Source organism: Chlamydotis macqueenii, chromosome 19 (genome assembly GCF_036417535.1).
Source record: "Chlamydotis macqueenii isolate bChlMac1 chromosome 19, bChlMac1.mat, whole genome shotgun sequence".
In the NCBI taxonomy this organism is placed as follows: Eukaryota; Metazoa; Chordata; class Aves; order Otidiformes; family Otididae; genus Chlamydotis; species Chlamydotis macqueenii.
The window spans coordinates 3,964,627-3,978,747 of NC_141574.1; the positions used below are offsets into that span (position 1 = coordinate 3,964,627).

At 47.1% G+C, this 14,121-nt stretch overlaps 1 protein-coding gene across 16 annotated transcripts in view; it reads right to left on the reverse strand.

Moving 5' to 3' along the window:
• The window catches only part of YPEL2 (yippee like 2), a 37,968-nt gene extending 25,566 nt beyond the window's left edge, over positions 1-12,402 (reverse strand). For 5 of the 16 annotated variants that reach the window (XM_086763095.1, XM_086763094.1, XM_086763093.1 and 2 more), the window contains exons 1-2: positions 1,421-1,926; positions 926-1,275 (exon numbers count right to left, since the gene is read on the reverse strand). The gene's annotated coding sequence lies outside the window, so the exon portion shown is untranslated. The other 11 variants (XM_086763080.1, XM_086763083.1, XM_086763082.1 and 8 more) reach the window with 11 other exon arrangements.
• Between the last annotated feature and the right edge of the window lie 1,719 nt (positions 12,403-14,121).

Consider the following 14,121-nt stretch of genomic DNA (forward strand, 5'->3'; position numbering starts at 1 on the left):
CGACGCGCGCGGGAAAGCTGGGAGCTGGACGTGGGTTTCCTCAGCCACCAGGGAAGTGCACAAGTCACCAAACCAGTTCTTCTCTCCATTCTGCCCTAGTTTCCACATGGGAAATGCAGGATTACTTCACTACACTCTAACTCCCTGCCATCTCTGAAGGTAGAAGCTACTCTATAAACTGCAATCTAGTAGCTTTTCTTTTTTTTACTCAGAACATCTGACAGCAGTCAAAGTAAGAAGCAGCCTCTGCTGCTTCTTAATAGCAAGAGACAGTTAAAAATCCTATTCAGGATGGAAACACCTTTTAACAATCTGACATCTTCTGATGGAACCTGGAAGGCAGCTCAAGTCTGAGTGTCTTTTTGTTGGCAGAAATCAGTTTTTCAGATCCCACATCTATAAGCCTTACCAGCTACAAATGTTTCCTTTTAGGATGGAAGATGCATAAAGGATAAACCAAGCCGCTCCCCTCCCTCTTTGATACATGGCGTGCATGCACGCTCTAGAAATTAATCATGAACTCTGGCTGCTCCTCCCAGGAGGATTTTCCTTTCCACAAAACATGTGATTCTGTTCAGTTTCTGAGCGTTCACTTTGTGGATCAAATACTGGAACAATACCACCTCCTCCTCAAAAAAAAAAAAAAAAAAAAAAAAAGAAAAACAAGAAATAAAACCCCGACATCTGACCTGCAATGGAAATTTCTGAAGTAAACAGAAAAGTAGAAGAGCTTAAGACCTGGTCTCTAAGCTGGTATGAGTAACTCGCCCGAAGTACAGCTGATAATCTTCCAGGTTAGAATAAAGCCAGCCCGGGTCACCACGCTGGCACACTGCTAAAATAGCTCCCTGGAGCGTGCGTGTTAAGCTGGCTCTGCTGCTGCTCTGCAGGATGCACCCTGCCAGAAAAAGCACCGGCCACGCACCTTGCTCAAGGTATGTCGCAGAGAACGGCTGGACCAGAGCTGTTCTAAGGAAATACATCTCTCTGGCTTGCTAAAGGGGAAACTGTCAAAACAGCAGGATGGAAATCAGAAGGTCCATGGGGGAACTGAAGGCAGGGCCCAACAAAATTGCTGTAGGAGGCAGTCCTGCAGAACTCATAAACATCCCGTTTAGACAATCTCTTCTGCCCAGTGTTAGCATCAGTCAGAAGTATCTCATCGTGGTGAAATTGTCCAAGTCATACTGAAAACAACGACAAAAATCAGACTGTGAATCGATTACTGCTGTCTTCTGGAAAGCCTCATGTGCAATCACCATCAGACAGCGAGATCTGCAAAAAAACCCGTCGCTTAGGTACCAAAGCACCATTTATGGAAACCCCTGTCTGCAAGGGGGTCCTAGGTCTTCTTGTCATTGTTGACAAAGAAGATTCAAGGTATCCAGGTTGCTTTAACGTTTCTGAAAGCATTACCCACCGAACCTGCTGCCAGCTGGACAACCCCCAAAAGCCAGGCATGCTTATCTGCAAGCTTTCCAGTGAACAGGTCCTACAAGCACCATACTGGAGGGCTGCCATGGGCTCACACGGCCATCACTGGGTGCAAAGGTTCATTATATCATCACCACGCACAGTGCTCAACAGGAGGTGGACACCAGTAAGGTAACAAGATACCAATTTTTTTCTTTTTTTTTTTCTGAAATATTTTTCTCTTCCTCTCCAGAAGGCAGATCCCTTACGTTCAAATGGGAAAAAAAAAAAAAAAATCTTACTCATCCTGCAAACTGCTGATAAAGCATATCTATCATGATCATAACAGTCAGCACTTACATGGCACTTCTCATCCTTAAAGCTCTTTGCAAACACTAACTAATCTGATTAACCTTTTCCAATTAAAGTTATGGAGAGACCTCTGGAAGACCCATCCAGACACAGAAGGGCTCACTTTCCAGCTCTTTAGGAACTGGATCTGCTCTTGTTCAGCCAAAAGGGGTCTTGTTCGGCATTTATCTGGAATTTATCTGGCCAGCCTGCAGTTAAACAGACTGTCTGTGCACTCTTTAGCACATAGCTGCATCTCTGGATTTCAGCAAGATCTTTTACGCTAACTGTGGATGTAAAAGAAATCAGGCACCTGTATCCCGCCCCAGTTCTCCATGTGCACCAGAATTTAGTCAAAACTGAGTTAGTTTTTTCATTAGGTAGCACTGTTTTCCCCTCCAAGGTGAGGGACACTTTGAGGATTGAACTCTTAGGTTTGCAACAGGGCAGAAACAAGATGCAAACCTAAGCAGAATCCTTCCTTATTTTCTGCTGATTAGATGCAAGCAACACATCCCAGCTTTCCTGCACGAGCCAAGTGCCAGCCTTCACAGTCACAAGACAACAGAACCATCCCCAAATTCCAAGCCCCTGATTCAGCAGCTGATACGCTACAGCCCAGCCATAACAGATCTCACAGCCTGGAATTTGTGAGCCGTGTGCCTCATCCTCCAAGTGCAAGGAAGCAGGAGACTAAGTGTGCTCTTTCTGGGGCCAAATGCACGGAATCCAAGGCAAAGCACCAAGCCCTGTCTGAAAGAAACAGATGATGTTGGACAGACCAGCTGGAGGTAAGCGCAAAGAAAGGACTGGCAAGCACTTCTGAATGAGAAAACAGACTGTGTCTAAACCTCAGATTTCACTGATTTGTAATGAAATAGTGCAATCCCCTCTTTCTTTTCTTCCACACAGACAGGTAAATATACCAACCATCGGTTTTACTACTTCCCTCTCACATTGTCACACCAAACATCTCATTTCTGAAGAAACGCCTGGCACTGCAGCACAACAGTCGGAGAAAGCAGTCCACAGGCATCCTCAAGGCCAAATGGAGACATTAATGATACCCAACCAGAATCATGTAAGAGCAGTCCCTTAATTTATTGTTTGCTGACCCTCTCTCCAGGCCTCCTAAGCAGCAACGCTCTAGAACGGGTAGAACAGGAAATACCAAAACGGCATTTACCTGACAGAGAAACGAACACACATGCGCACACGAATTACCTGCTCCATGCAGCTTTCTGAAAAATCATGTAATGAGCATTCACTTTTTTGACCTCATAACACATTTAACATCAGCAAAAACATTTGCCCTTTTAGAAGTGGACAAAAAAAATTCTTCAAGAGAGACGTTATCAGAGCACAGATGAAAATTAATTGCAATTCCTGTTCTCAGTACTGCGCTGAGAAGGAAAACCAAACCGATCTCTTTGCTCAAGGCAGGTAAGAGAAGAAAGATTTGTGAGCTAAGGTCTTGGTGGGAAACCTAGGTGAGAAATTGCCTTGAAAAAACTTCAGATAAGCCCATACATGGCAGCCATACTTTATAAAGGCACCACCGTCATACAGCATTCAGCCCGACAGCCTGACGGTTTGTGTGCGCTACCTACCAAGAGCTCTGTCCTCACCATAGTAAGGGAGAGGATGGAAAAACAATAGGAAATGCATTCTTACGTGCTATGAGCACAGCTTGTAGCTTGTATGGACACATTTCTGCCTCAAATATCATCCTGAAATGTATTAAATGGGATCTGTGGCTCTCAGCAATGCAAAACCCAACCTCCTGTATTTTTTTTCTGCCCTAGTAGCAAACACATTTGAATTAAAATACATTTAACAGCTAACAGTGCATTCATTCTACTGTAGAACAAAGGCACGCGGATGATTTTAGGCTGTGCCTCTGGTTTTTCAGAATGACAAGTTAACGCTCATCAGCCTCACTGACGTGGGCATCAGTGGAGTCATTCCGTTCACTTTACAGAACAGATGCTTTGATTACTTTATCATCGTGCCCAATACTGTTAGAGAGATAAGTATCTGTCACCAGTAACATAATCCAGTATTTTTCTTTTATCGCTCTCCAAGAGAAATTTATCAAGTCGATGGAAGAGAATTCTGTGCATATAATTAGTTCACAAGAAGTCAGAAAACTGGTTTAGACAAAATGAAAGAATTCTAGGGAAGAAGCTTATTAACACCTTTTATTGTGGTTATCGGTGAGAGAAGCAGCTGAACGTACTGCTTGCATGCACAGTGCACGTAGGGCTGCCCTGCTGCTAAGTTTTAAGCAGATGCCACTTCCATGTGACCACGACACGCACTGTGCTGTTCAAATAACTTTTTGATTCAGCATTCACCCTCCACCTGCCCAAGAGGCACTTTTCACATGAAGCTGTTAGCAACTCAGGAAACACAAAAAAGGAGAACGGCCAAGTCTGTGCCAAGCACTTGCTAGACAAGGCTACTGCTTGTACAAGTCCATATGCCACAACGGCAGAGAACAAAAACTATCACACACAAGTCTGATTTTGCATAAAACCCATATGCAGTGCAGCTCAGATGCAAATGTTCCTGATGGTTCTGGCAGGACAAACAACAGGTTTGTTAGGTCTGAGGGTTTGTTCTACGGATTATTTAATTTTTAAGATAAGACACTTTAGTCAGTTAAATACCGATTAGAATGCAGCAAATGCTACAGAAAGCTGCCTTTACTAACTGTGTAAAAAGTGTGTCTATTTGGAAAGCCAGCCTTTCTTCTTTGGTGTCTCTTCTCGTTCATACAGAAAGAGCTAGAGCTATACTTATGCAGAGTACAAGAAAAACACAGGAGGAATCGGGTCTGGAGAGTTTTCTGTTTCTGCAAGGTCACAAACTGTAGCAGTGTTACTTCAGGGTCTTAGCGCGATTCTAAGAAAATGCTTGAGGTAAGCACACTTACTTACCAGGGTTTTCTTGACATGGAAACTGCCTTTACACTGCTTAATGCATTGCAGCTTGAAAGAGGAAGGCTAGTCTCTAAGGTGACATGCTAAAGCTGGAATCTGGATTAAAGGTCCAGTTTGGCTGGTCTTCCCTACGGAATAAAAATTAGTGTCAGAATGTCAGGTGCTGAACCCTCAGAGACACCTGGCACAGCAAAGGAGCTTTCACACGCTGATGATGTGGTATCGCAACAAAAGATCCTGGTTTGGGGCAGCCCTGCAGATCCTCACTACCACACAGGACTGCCAGAGCTTTGGAAACGATGAAGCCAGATCATCTGGAGGTAGGAGGGTAGGAAGTATGCTGTGAAAGGCCCTGAAAGAAAGGATGACCATTCCGAATTCAAACACAGAACACAAGGGAAAGTCAAGAAAGAAGTTTAAATAGCGTATGGGTGTATACAGTGTACCTGTACTCCTTTGGTATCAAGTTTCTGAAGGGCACCAATTTCAAACACTTGATAAGATGACACTGCACGCCGCTCAGCAGTGCTAGCATGACCAACAAAAGTCATTACTGATACAGGAACTGCAAGTGCCCTTCTCCAATGCCTGTGCTCCTTCAGCTCACTCTCCAAGCCTTGCAGACAGGAAAATAACAAGAGAAATGGTGGAAGACTGTCAGCAGGAATCCTCTGCATTCACTTTTATCAGATACATGGACACACCTGCAATACAAATAATAGCACGGAGCAGGTTTCTCAGACCACCTTCAACTAGAAAGGTACTTAACCCCCTTTTTTCCTCTGGATATCTCCTAGCAAGCCACTTCATTTCTGTGGGCCCCAGTTCCCTTCTGCACCCTTCACCGCTGGGAAGCACTTTGTAACTTCTGGGAAAAAGGATCTGGACGGATGCAAAGAGGCGACACCGATGGCAGAGCCCTTGTTCTGGTTTTATTTATTTATAAAACCAGAACAACCCTGCAGACAACGGCCAGGTAACCACTAGAGGGCATCGGAAAGAGACTCGCCAAGAAGCAATTCAAGATTATCTGGTCACAGGGAATCAGGGACAGGCGTGACGCCAGCCCTGCTGCACCACCGCGCTCCACATACCACAGCAGCCTGTCAGGAAAACCAGCAGCTATTATCTGCTGAGTAGCTAGCCACACTAAAACTGTCAAAACTGCTGCTGCAATTGTATTAATCACGTTTTAAGGGGGTTTTGGTGTTTTGGGTTTTTATCTTCTTTTTTTAAAAACAGGGAATACGTCAGCCTACGGTCTGCCACAGCTCTTCCCGTCACAAATAGAATCAGCATCCCTACAACCTTCCTGGTCTCTCTCTGATGGAGAGGCTTTCTATGAAGATGATGTGGAAGGTACATAAAAATGAGCTGAAACTTAAAAGGAACAAACAGCAAATCTTTAAAACTCAGTCGCGTTGATTTACCTTCTGTCAATTTGGAGATTAAATCAAATTTTAAAGTTTCACTTATTATTTTTTGAACAGGTACCATCCACACCAGTGCGTTTTCAGGTTCTCAACTGCACCCCTGAGGTGAGGAGCCAATCCAGAGAACTCCTGCATTCGAAGGAAAGCTTTCCTGTATGGCACTACAGTACATAGCTGACTGGAAAGCGAAGGAACAGGTAAAATTAACTCAAAGACAGTGCAGAGATGCTGCTTTCCAGACTGCAGACTAGAAACCAGACGACCATGAGAACTTTCTGACTTTATTGACAGATCTAAGGCTGGCCTCGGACCATCCAGCGTCAGAACTGCTAACTCATCTCTCCCCGCATTTCAGAACAAAGCACGCTGTTCAGAACAATCCACTCCGACACACCACAGGCACGGCTGGGAAGCAGGGAAGGGAAATCATCTGTAAATTTTAATCAAATTCTTCCCTTTGCAATTTCACCTCCAAAGGCACAGGAGAGCTAGGCCAGACATCATCTCACAGAGCTGGCTTCAGAATGTGCTACCTTTTCTGGGCCTGTCTCGGAAACCACACAAACATGGACCGGAAAATTCATCCGCTACCGAGGAATGACTGACACCGCTGGCTGAATTCTCTTCCCACTCTCCTACAAGTTGCCTGGCAGCGGTATCTTTGCAATGCAGAAGAGTCTGCGTTGCTGATAACAAGCAGCATGGCAAGCATTAGAGCTGCAAGCTGCCCACCCCTGCTTTGCAGGTACGCTCCATCACAGCTGAACCCAGTAACCAGCCACAACAGATACCAGCACGTGGTACCAAATGCAGGGGGAAACACACGCAGCAAAGCATCACAGTTGGCCAGGACAAATTTGAAACAAGCCAGCACGGGCTTTTGCTCCTACCAGCAAAGCCCACTTGTGCCACAAATAAACAAAACCTGCAAGCTGAACTAATTTGAAACACAAATGGCTCCACTTCCCCTTTTACATTTTGCAGAAACTCACGCCAGCATCCTCCACAATGGGATAAGAGTCCTCCATCTGAATTGGCCCAGTAGATGAGGCACTACAGCGAGCTAACAGCAATGGCTCAAACTCACAGCATGACGTAGCTCTTCAATTCATACTCATCTTTGCGCCAAAGCAAGCTATACGTTCGATCTGATGGTTGCGCTTGGAGCCATAGATCAAGGATATCTTATTTTGCCGATATTATGCATATGCAGCATTCTACAAAATGAAAGATGACCCTCTCCTTGCTCTTCCAGTACCAACTTGAACCAAAGACATCAAAGAAAAGCTCTTTCCATCCATCTGACCAATTACTGAGAAAAATGGAAACACTCTATCTTCCCAATTTCTCTTCCTCATTTGTGTTAATTGTAGAACAGTCTAGCTCTCCAAATCACCTCTTATCATTACATTTATTTTCTGCTCCTTACATCACTCTATTCTCTTCCTTTTTGGCCAACGTAGGTATGACTAGGATTGAATTAATTTGGTCTGCTGGATGGATCATCTGTTTCTCTGATAAAGGCTGGGTACTGACAGGGAGCACGGTGAGAACGTTTATCTACTGCAAGTATCCTTCCATTCTCCTTAAAGTCATTTGTAGCTGCAAGAAGGATCTGCCATAGCTGCCTGTCATGACTTATTATTTGTTCCCCTTGTCAAATCCTCTAAGTTTTCACCTGCTCAGGAAACCCACCTGCTCAAAGTGTTCTTCTCAGGAGTACCTTTCAACTAGCCTTGCACTGCCCAGAAGCGCATCTGTCACGGGACAGACAGTGACTTTATTTTCTACTCCGTTATATCTGGTTCTTTCTGAATAACGCTAAGGATGATGCTGAATTTTGGCTGATCTCTGCCAGCAACACTTTTTATGCAACACTTAACTGTATTAATGAGGCACATACTTTCCACGGCAGTTCAGTCACCATCCTTCCAGCTTTCATTTCCACTGAAGGCATAGCAACCCACTTGTCAAGGGGGCAAAGTCAGGTGAAGATTTGTAGCTTGAATCTTCAGGTGGCAGATACTTTATAACTAAACCTAGTTTAAGACGGTCAAGTCAGCTGTTACCTTGCCAGTTTTTGTCACCAGTTCCTCCTGGATATCCTCACTAGTCAGCACACTACCGCCAAGGTATGTGAACTTACTCCCTCCTTACAGCTCTGAGCCTACTGACGCATGCTTGAGCTGGGAGTTCCTGGGATCCTCATTAGGTTTTTTTTTCCTTCCCAGTTAATTATTAACTCCATCGGCTTTTTTTTTGTGATGCTAGTCAATCTGTTTTTAATAACATATTGCTTGAGCCATCCTTTAGTAACATTTCATCAGTGAAACTTCAATCTTCCGGAGTTCGGTGGCTGAGCTATGAATGCCTGGGTCATACCGTGCTACATTTTTGTCCTCATAATACAGGCACTGCCAACGTGAAACAGGAGAAGTGAGAGTGTCGCTTTGACACCACTCTGCCTTCCCTCTCAGCTGATCAAAAAGTTATCTGAAGGGCAAATTCAAAGCATCCTCAGCTTTCGAAACTTTTTAAAAATAGCCTTTGCTCGACCTCGGGACTTTAGTTCTGTACCAGTCACAACTGCAGTAAAAAGAGAGTAAAAAAAGCTGCATACTTTTGTGAGTCAGCAAAACATCCCACCTTGTAACACGCTACACCAGCACCTGAGCAGGGGTAAAAGAAACGATCTCTAGTTGAACGTATAAGCACGCACGAAGAGACCGGAAGGCAGCTCTTACAGGTTGCATTCCCACAACTTCCAGTGACTCACATTGCCTGGCACAATCATTTGTTAAAGCAAGAGTGAAGCAGGGATAATAGCTATTTACTAAAAACAGAGGAGTGTGATTAGTTTTAATTAGCATTGTCAAGTGACTTGAGATTGTCAGGTACAAGATATAGGAGAACTAAGTCTCATTAATTATGTTATTTCCTGCAGCCTTAAGTGGCTTGGCCAGTCCAGCGACGCTTCCGGAGACGAAGCTGCTCCCGACATCCGATACATTCCGTATCAGCGGGTGAAAACACTCCACTCGATAGCCACGTCTGCCAGGCCTGTCTGAGAGGGTCACCAAGCCAGAACACAAGAATAATCAGCTTATTATGTACTGCAGGCCAACCACCTGCCCTGACAAACGAGGAACAAAAAGGGAAATAAGATGTGGCAGAAAACAGACTCAGAGAGAATCAATTGCCAAACGTCGTGCAAGACGAAGAGCAGAGATCGATGGAGGCAACAGGGAGGATGATTCAGGCCCAGGACCCAGCACTCCTGAGCAGCAGCCCAAGTGGAAAATTTTATTTTCTTCCCCCAAAAGAAGAAAAACTATAAAATGCCTTTGTTTGGGGAAAAAGAGATCCAGATCCTCAGCTGGCACCACACCACCAGACATGCTGATTTACCAACTAAATATCTGTTCTAAAGAACTGAAAAACCCTTGAGTCAGAGCAGTCCATCTCTTCTACGGGCTCATCTTGGCTTCTGGAAGGAAATGGAAACCTATCTTTAGCCCTCAGTTACTGTGATTAGATCTAGAAGAGATGACCTCTGAATTCACAAGCACAGAAAAGAGGGAACATCGTGAAGGATCAACTTACAGGTCTCTGTCAAGGACGGGAAAAAAGGAGGCAGTGTATTTTGCTACAGTTTCAAAGCGACAAATACACCCTGCTACACCACTCTGCCTTGAGCATCACAGATCAGCTTCAAAGCAGCCTAAAGACCCGAACCTTCAGTTTCTCCATTCCAGACTCCACTTTGTGACCCCTCTTGAAGGCCACTGCTCCAGCACTTAATAGTTGACCTCTAATGAAGGCTCTGCTTAAGTTCAAGCAAACAAAGGGTTACCAGCAAGTGACCGAAGCCCAATGAAAGCCTCACATTATTGGCATTTCTTCAAGAGGCTTCCATGCACACGGTCAAAAGCAAGGCCACAGCGCAAGAACAACAAATAAACGCTTTTTACTCCTCTGCAATCCTTGCAGTGCTTGTCTAGTACCACACTACATCAAGGAGCTCCCACTTTCTAAACTGCTAGCCAGGACCTACACCAGAGTGACCAGTTCCTTAATTAAATTCTCTCTCAGCAACAGGTATTCAATCCGTGAGTCAAGGAGCCTTTGAGGGAATGTGGACTTACAGGTAGCGATGCTGCCTTCCTCAGTACAACCCTGACTCAGCTACCCACACCAAACAGCAAAGAAAGGAAATCACTTATTCCAAATCTGTGGATCAAGAGGATGCAAGAGACCAATACAGTTTTGCCAGTTATCCCAATCCTAGCACCATGAAAAAGAGACACCTGCACTTGACATCTTCACCAGATGAAAGCAATGTCTCTGCCCTCCCTACAGCACTTCCAACTCTAGCTTCAAAGCACAAGGCTCACTTTTAAATCGTCTTTCAGCAGGAAACAAGAATTAGGGATGCAGTGAGAAAAGGAGAACGTCTTAATTCTCTATGCAAGCACTGCCGTTACACAGCATGCAATGTTTACAAGAAACCAGAGGTGTGGATCCCAACACGATGAGATCTTCAACAAAATCACTGTGAGCGTTCTGCAAGAATGAAGTCACAAAACACATCCTCTCCAGGCAGGATCCTCTCATGGATTATAAGTAGAGCTCTCTCAGGATCTGCTTGTTTACAACTGCCTAACTCAGCAAAGGCCTCTCTGTGCTACCCAGCGTAAGCTTAAAGTAACCATAAACACATTAGCAGAAAATCCTTATCTGGAGCATGTAGTAGGCCCTGAGGAAGGCCGTGTGAGGATGGCAGGTGTACGGTCCCACCCCTTGCCTAACTGCTGTCTGCAAGCTAAGAACGCTAGTTTGATGGGCCTTCCCCTTTCTATTTTTTAAGACAGAGGCCAGAAAAAAGTGGAGACGGATTCATTCCAGTATATTGTGGCAGAAAGGTGTGGAGGATTCAACTTCTTTTTCTCCATCATTAAAATAACATTTTAAACTGGAATGTTTCAAGCTCTTTTAACTTAAAAAAAAAATCTGCATTAAAACCTTACAGTACAGACTCATAACTCGGTCCATGTCTACTTCTGTGAGCTCAAACTTCTCTGGCGTTTCTGGATCAAAACCAGAAGTTTCTGTGGAGAAGCACAACACAAAGGACCCCTGACATTTCACCTTCTGACCCTGGACTGCAGCATGGTGCTCTGCAGAAGAGGAAGCTGCTGCACCCTTAACTAGAGGCCAGAGCAACAACACAGACCAGCCCAGCTACCCCTGCTCACTGGAGGGGACCGGTTTCAACGCAGCACACGCAGACACCGCCTGCCTTTGACACCAAGCGTCACCCAGGGCCGAGGGTGCCCTCTCCACAGGCTGATCCAGGCGTCCCGCAATCTCTCTCTTTTTGCCACACCAGCCATGATGTCACTTCTGTTGCACAGAGCCACAGCCTGCAGCTGGGAAAGGCCTGGTCTCCAGGGACTCCAGCAGCAGTGTTGGTAAATAGAGCGGCGGCAGGGCGCTTCTCCCCGCTCAGCAGCCAGCTGGCAAGGGTTCAGGAGGTGCCCCCAACACCCGGGAGGAGATGCTGTGCCTCTGTACCTCTCTCTGGAGTCGCAAGCCCAAGCCTCACGCACACCTCTGCAGCGGGGCGCGGATCTCAGCCGGGGTTTCAGGCTTTTATTGCGCGTTTACCTGCTACGGCGAGACGGTTGGTGAGGAAGGGCCATCCCCTGCTCCTCCTCCTCCTCCTGCGGGTACCTGGCACGGCCGGCCGGCCGGCCCCTGCCCCCCTCCCGCGGGTCCCCTCGCTGGAAGGGCCCGGGGAAGAGCACCCCCCAGCCCCCCCCGCCCGGGCGCTGCCCCTCGGCCGCTCCCCAGGGCTCGGACCTGTTGCCCTCCCCGCCTCCAGCCCCTCGCCCGGCCCCGCAGACAAAAGGCCGCCGCTCGCAGAGCCCGGCTCGCCCCGCTGCCAGCCCCCCGGGGCCGCCGCAGGCCCCTAGCCCCTCTCCCCCGAGGAGAAGCCGCCTCATCCAGGGGGGCGGCGCCGCGGGGCAGGCGGCCCTGAGGCAGCCGCCCCCGCTGCCCCACCGCGGAGGGAGGAGGAGGAGGAGGAGGAGGAGGGGAACGCGGCTGTGGCGCAGGTCCCCGCGGCGGCCCCGCCGCTCCCCGCCCAGGCCCGGCCCTCGCCCCCCTCTCCCCGCCGCACTCACTCGCCGCGGCGCGGCCGCTTCGAGCGCGTCCCCAGCGCAGACCGAGCGCAGCGACCGACGGCACCCGGCAGCCCCGCAGCGCCCTCCCCCTCCCGCCGGGGCCCTCCCCTTATAAATGCTCCGCCCGCCTGCTGGCCTTGAGAGGCACCACTGCCAGCCAATCGTCGCCCGCTGGCACATAGCAACACCCCAGTGGTTGGCTGCTGACAGCCGCAGCCCATTTTTTCTAGACCAATCAGAACGCTACGGCTGCAGGGGCGCTCCCGCCCCGCCGCGCACACACACGGACGCACGCATGGCCCCCCCCGCCCAGACAGCAGCTGGGGCGGCGGCAGCCAATGGGAGCGGCCCTGGCGCTGCCGGCGTGGAGCGCGCGGGGGGAGAATAACAAACAGATGCGCTTCCTCTTAAAGGCGCAGGCACCTGCAGCAGCCGCCCGTGGAAAAGCGGCATTCCCCCCCCGCGCAGGCCCAGACCTGAGGGGCCGGTTTTTGGTTATTCAAACCCGCAATCGCCCCATTAGCTTCATCCCGCTGCTTACCACGGTTTTTTTTTTTCAGTGGTGATGTTGGCAATTTTACACCCAAATACCTGCAGAGCTCATGTACACACACATACATGTGTACATACGTGTACATACATGTATACGGCAGCACGCACGCACACAGCTAAGCCAGGAAAAAGCGCAAGGGCAAAATGAAATACAACTGCCTCCAAGCATGGTAACTCAGAGACAAGCAGCGCACAGCCCCCAGCAGGCTCACGGTTTTAATTTCGGCTGACGACACGCGTGGCACACCGCTTCGTGAGCGCCGGTAACAGCAATGCACCGCTGTGGGACGTACGGGTTTAAGTGGTCTCTATCTGTCCTTCTCTCCCATCAAAAGATAAAAATTATTTATCTTATTAGCTGCAATACATCAGCTTTACAAATTCACTCCTGTTCTGCACCGCTTCAGCAAGTTCTTCAGAATATTTTAAGCAATTCTCCAGTAATTGGTAATTACTGGTAACTGCAAGGGCAATGTTCTGTTCCATCTGTTAGATGTACGGACTCTAGTACACACTAAGTACGGGGTGATACAAGGTAAAGTCTCACAACTACCAGGAATATTATTTTATTTTTTTTTATTACATGTCAGTAGAAAAACAAAGTACAGCTTTCTTCCACACAAGCAAAGCGCACCCCTCTGATCGCACTCCTAAAACGCACGCCAGCTAGCTAAGGGTTCCCACAGACCAGATTTTAAAATAGAAAATGACATTTTTTTTCTCCCCATAAGGCAGTGGTACTACCAAGTACAATTTAAACATGCTGTTAACGAAGATTCAAGCACCGTGGTAGTTACTGGCTACTAAATACACCCGAATGAAGAAGGAAACTGCCGAGTTATCTTTAGACGCTACAAAAGCAACAGGAGCCTACTTTGCAGACTTACTTTAAGCTGCTTCTTTTCTTAGGTAACCTCCTTCCTCTTCCAGCCCAGCAGCGAGAGCTAACACATCAGGTTTTCATCTCACCACTGCTAAATGAAGCCGTATTTAACGGATCCAAACAAGGTTATGTGCAGGAAGTGGCGGAAAAAAAAAAAAATTCTTCTCGAACTTTAAATCATGAGACTTCTGAAAAGTAACCACAAGTACTCAGAGTTGAAACCATCAAAATAAATTTACGCATCATCAAGAGCCTGCTGTGTAACAGTGAATTTTTTCAGTTTGCTAATAAAAAATATATTATTATTTACAAGAACATGAAGATTCTTTATATGTATACACACCCATATACGAAGCGCT